A 5,801-nucleotide genomic window follows, 5' to 3' on the forward strand; every position below is an offset into this window, starting at 1 on the left:
AGTAGCTAACGTAGTGGCTAAGTTTATAGAGAAATCGAACTGATTGTATTGAGATATTGCTCCGTCTTCATGTTCCATTTGTAAAGAACGAGGCTGTTTACCCTAGCGATATCAAGGAAATCACGAAAACAGCGCATCGGCCATCGATTGCTTTCTCTCTTCGTGGACGAAGAATGACACAATTTATCTAACACGTATACTCTTTCCTTTAGTCATGTTGTAAAATCGAATTAGTTCCGGTAATTTCGAGACATTGTCTACCTCCCCATCCAATCGCATTTTATTTTTCTTGGTAGTTTATGCTACGTGAGTTCTTTCATCATCATAAGCAGATGTTGGGGTCAAGACAGCGGCGTTACCTAATAACGAGAGAAGAATCTGCGGCCTGTTTTTTCGTAGAGTACCAACGTACTTAACCCACTCTTTTTTGCAGCTCTTCAACCAACTCGGTTGATGAAAAGCAATGCTGAGCGGTGATATTCCAACCGTTGCCACTAGGTGGTTCGGTAATTTCACAACATATTGCGTTGGTCCTCCCCCCATGAACCATGGACCTTGCCGTTGGTGGGGAGGCTTCCGTGCCTCAGCGATACAGATAGCCGTACCGTAGGTGCAACCACAACGGAGGGGTATCTGTTGAGAGGCCAGACAAATGTGTGGTTCCTGAAGAGGGGCAGCAGCCTTTTCAGTAGTTGCAAGGGCAACAGTTTGGATGATTGACTGATCTGGCCTTGTAACAATAACCAAAACGGCCTTGCTGTGCTGGTACAGCGAACAGCTGAAAGCAAGGGGAAACTACGGCGGTAATTTTTCCCCAGGGCATGCAGCTTTACTGTATGATTAAATGATGATGGCGTCCTCTAGGGTAAAATCTTCCGGAGGTAAAATAGTCCCCCATTCGGATCTCCGGGCGGGGACTACTCAGGAGGATGTCGTTATCAGGAGAAAGAAAACTGGCGTTCTACGGATCGGAGCGTGGAATGTCAGATCCCTTAATCGGGCAGGTAGGTTAGAAAATTTAAAAACGGAAATGGAAAGGTTAAAGTTAGATATAGTGGGAATTAGTGAAGTTCGGTGGAAGGAGGAACAAGACTTATGGTCAGGTAAATACAGGGTTATAAATTAGAAATCAAGTAGGGGTAATGCTGGAGTAGGTTTAATAATGAATAGGAAAATAGGAATGCGGGTAAGCTACTACAAACAGCATAGTGAACGCATTATTGTGGCCCAGATAGATACGAAGCCCACACCTACTAGAGTAGTACAAGTTTATATGCCAACTAGCTCTGCAGATGACGAAGAAATTGAAGAAATGTATGATGAAATAAAAGAAATTATTCAGATAGTGAAGAGAAATGAATACTTAATAGTCATGGGTGACTGGAATTCGAATGCAGGAAAAGGGAGAGAAGGAAACGTAGTAGGTGGATATGGATTGGGGCTAAGAAATGAAACAGAAAGCCGCCTGGTAGAATTTTGTATAGAGCACAACTTAGTCATAGCTAACACTTGGTTTAAGAATCATGAAAGAAGGTTTTATACATTGAAGAACCCTGGAGATACTAAAAGGTATCAGATAGATTATATAATGGTAAGACAGAGATTTAGGAACCAGGTTTTTAATTGTAAGACATTTCGAGGGGCAGATGTGGACTCTGACAACAAACTATTGGTTATGACCTGTAGATTAAAACTAAAGAAACTGCAAAAAGGTGGAAATTTAAGGAGATGGGACTTGGATAAACTAGAGGATCCAGAGGTTGTACAGAGTTTCAGGGAGAGCATAACGGAGCAATTGACAGGAATGGGGGAAAGAAATACGGTAGAAGAAGAATGGGTAGCTCTGAGGGATGAAGTAGTGAAGGCAGTAGAGGATCAAGTGGGTAAAAAGATGAAGTCTAGTAGAAGTCGTTGGGTAACAGAAGAAATATTGAATTTAACTGATGAAAGGAGAAAATATAAAAATGCAGTAAATGAAGCAGGCAAAAACGAATACAGACGTCTCAAAAATGAGATCGACAGGAAGTGCAAAATGCCTAAGCAGGGATGGCTAGAGGACAAATGTAAGGATGTAGAGGCTTATCTTACTAGGGGTAAGATAGATACTGCCTACAGGAAAATTAAAGAGACCTTTGGAGAAAAGAGAACCACTTGTATGAACATCAAGAGCTCAGATGGAAACCCAGTTCTAAGCAAAGAAGGGAAGGCAGAAAGGTGGAAGGAGTATATAGAGGGTCTATACAAGGGCGATGTACTTGAGGACAATATTATGGAAATTGAAGAGGATGTTGATGAAGATGAAATGGGAGATACGATACTGCGTGAAGAGTTTGACAGAAAGACCTAAGTCGAAACAAGGCCCCAGGAGAAGACAACATTCCATTAGAACTACTGACGACATTGGGAGAGCCAGTCATGACAAAACTCTACCATCTGGTGAGCAAGATGTATGAGACAGGCAAAATACCCTCAGAATTCAAGAAGAATATAATAATTCTAATCCCAAGGAAAGCAGGTGTTGACAGATGTGAAAATTACCGAACTATCAGTTTAATAAGTCACAGCTGCAAAATACTAACGCGAATTCTTTAAATACGAATGGAAAAACTAGTAGAAGCTGACCTCGGGGAAGATCAGTTTGCATTCCGTAGAAATGTTGGTACACCTGAGGCAATATGTCCCTACGACTTATCTTAGAAGCTAGATTAAGGAAGGGCAAACCTACGTTTCTAGCATTTGTAGACTTAGAGAAAGCTTTTGTCAATGTTGATTGGAATACTCTCTTTCAAATTCTGAAGGTGGGAGGCGTAAAATACAGGGAACGAAAGGCTATTTACAATTTGTACAGAAACCAGATGGCAGTTATAAGAGTCGAGGGGCATGAAAGGGAAGCAGTGGTTGGGAAGTAAGTGAGACAGGGTTGCAGTCTCTCCCCGATGTTATTCAATCTGCATATTAAGCAAGCAGTGAAGGAAACAAAAGAAAAATTCGGAGTAGGTATTAAAATCCATGGAGAAGAAATAAAAATGTTGAGGTTCGCCGATGACGTCGTAATTCTGTCAGAGACAGCAAAGGACTTGGAAGAGCAGTTGAACGAAATGGATAGTGTCTTGAAAGGAGGATATAAGCAAAACGAGGATAATGGAATGTAGTCGAATTAAGTCAGGTGATGCTGAGGGAATTAGATTATGAAATGGGACAATTAAAGTAGTAAAGGAGTTTTGCTATTTGGGGAGCAAAATAACTGATGATGGTCGAAGTAGAGAGGATATAAAATGTAGACTGGCAATAACAAGGAAAGCGCTTCTGAAGAAGAGAAATTTGTTCGAGTATAGATTTAAGTGTCAGGAAGTCATTTCCGAAAGTATTTGTATGCATTGTAGCCATGTATGGATGTGAAACATAGACGATAACTAGTTTGGACAAGAAGAGATTAGAAGCTTTCGAAATGTGGTGCTACAGAAGAATGCTGAGGATTAGATGGGTAGATCACATAACTAATGAGGAAGTACTGAACAGGATTGGGGAGAAGAGAAGTTTGTGGCACAACTTGACCAGAAGAAGGGATCAGTTGGTAGGACATGTTCTGAGGCATCAAGGGATCACCAATTTAGTATTGGAGGGCAGCGTGGAGGGTAAAAATCGTAGAGGGAGACCACGAGATGACTACACTAAGCAGATTCAGATGGATGTAGGTTGCAGTAGGTACTGGGAGATGAAGCAGCTTGCACAGGATAGAGTATCATGGAGAGCTACATCAAACCAGTCTCAGGACTGAAGACCACAACAACAACATTGCGTTGGTAAGAAGAAAATCACCCTTTTTTGTGGTCTCTTTACCCACAAAAGTTATTCCGCCAAAGAAATAAAAATATTTCCCATCAACAAGCGATATTATTTTTTGACCGTACTTATCCGGTTTGGACGGGAGGTACATTTTGAAAGAATAGCGTCCTCGAAATCCTAGTAGAGCCTCATCGACGGTAACGAATTGCGTGGGAGCAAAACGTCGGGAACAGTTTGCGCTGAAGAGACCCCAAATCTCCCGAAAGGCAGCATATTTGTCCCCTCTTGTGCTTTTGTTGTCGAAGCGGCAATGTTGCAGACGGAACTGGAATCGTGAGAGAGACACAGTGGAGCGAAAAATTGGAGGCCCGTACACTTCGTAAACTGTGTCCAATGTCGATTACTTTCAAAGCGCAGCACATAATTAGGAGGCCGATAAACGCTCTAAATTCAAAGGCATTCGTGTGGCCAGTGAACGAATAGTCTTTATCGTAATTACAGCGAACGCGATCTATCTCTTCATTTGTGTGTATGACAATTGTATGTATTACCTCATGAGTGGTGGCAAGTGAAATAAAGTCCAAGATATCAGTTATTCCAACACTCTCCCCTCTTGGTTCAGGGTTCCCTCTGATGACATTCTAAACATTCATGGTGGTGTCTGTTTGTACTATATCGTGTCTCCCTACCACTTTCGCGCAACGACGCTCTGAGCGTGTTTCTTTTACGGAATTAACTAGTTTGAACCTGGGACCTGTTCCTGGTAAGGAGACGCCAGACCACACATGACATGTAGAATTCAGAAGAGTTCAGTGAGACTAGCGATGATATAACCAAATACTTAATGATCTCAGCGTCAGCTCCACTGCACTCCCTGTAAAAGAATCTTAATACTAACTAAATTTAGTGGAAGGGGTTCAAGGCTTTCCTATTTTTAGTTAGCTGGTAAAATAACGTCAAAAAACCAGTTAAGTTTACCATTGACATTTTATTCTACTCACAAAACATTGTTTATAAATTGCACTATTGATAAAAGGAAATGTTGTAATACAGGATGGTAAAAAGCAACTGCGTTCAACAAAAATGTGAACGAAGATTCCCTGAATGGGTTTCCAAGTTCTACAATCGATCGAAGGATGACCTATGCCATATCACATATATAATATAGGTTTAAATTAAGTTTCACAAAAGATAAAACTATCAAAATGGTCTACAGTGACCCTCAATTATCTTTAATTACTTATCTAACTTGTCGTAAATTACAGTGGCTGATGTGGCTTCTCAATAACTATATAAAAGCAAAATCATCGCGTTTCATATCTGTTCTTCAAGTGGCAAATGTGAACACCATGAGTTTTAACTAACGATTGACACTAGTATTAAACAAGAAAGGGGGTGTAACAGATGAGTCTTCTGCAGTTCTGAGTGAAGCCTTATGCGCTCAAGAATGCGGCATCGCGTGCGTTCATTACCTTGTCGGTGTTTAGGCAGCGTCAGGGCGACAGCGGCCGGCGCACCAGCCATCCAGCTCGCCGTCTCGGAACTAACTCTTTCTTAACTTCTCCTTACTACAATTTACCGAAGTTGGTTTAAAAAACTATCTGGCTGTGTTTTCATCTGACCAATCAGGGTCTCAATGTTAACCTTAAGCTCCGCCTACAAAAATTCTGTCTATACAATGAGAAACGTTATACTTTTCGTGGTGGGGCAATGTTTTTAAAGTTTGCAACGTAACAGAGACGCTAAATAGTCTCACGTTAAAACCTGCAGCTGGTGCGGTCTTTTTATCGTTATCGTAAGATCTATACTGTTCTTCTGGAGGGCTCTATCTTTTAACATGGGCTGGGGGGTGGTCCTTGACGTACCTGAGACGCGAAAAAGTCTCACACTAAAACTTGCTGGTGGTAGTGGCCCTTTTTGTGTTATCGTAAGATCTATACTTTTTTTTGGAGGGCTCTAGCTTTTAACATGGGCTGGGGGGTAGTCTTTGACGTACCTGAGACGCGAAAAAGTCT

This window comes from Schistocerca gregaria, chromosome 10, assembly GCF_023897955.1.
Source record: "Schistocerca gregaria isolate iqSchGreg1 chromosome 10, iqSchGreg1.2, whole genome shotgun sequence".
Taxonomy (NCBI): Eukaryota; Metazoa; Arthropoda; class Insecta; order Orthoptera; family Acrididae; genus Schistocerca; species Schistocerca gregaria.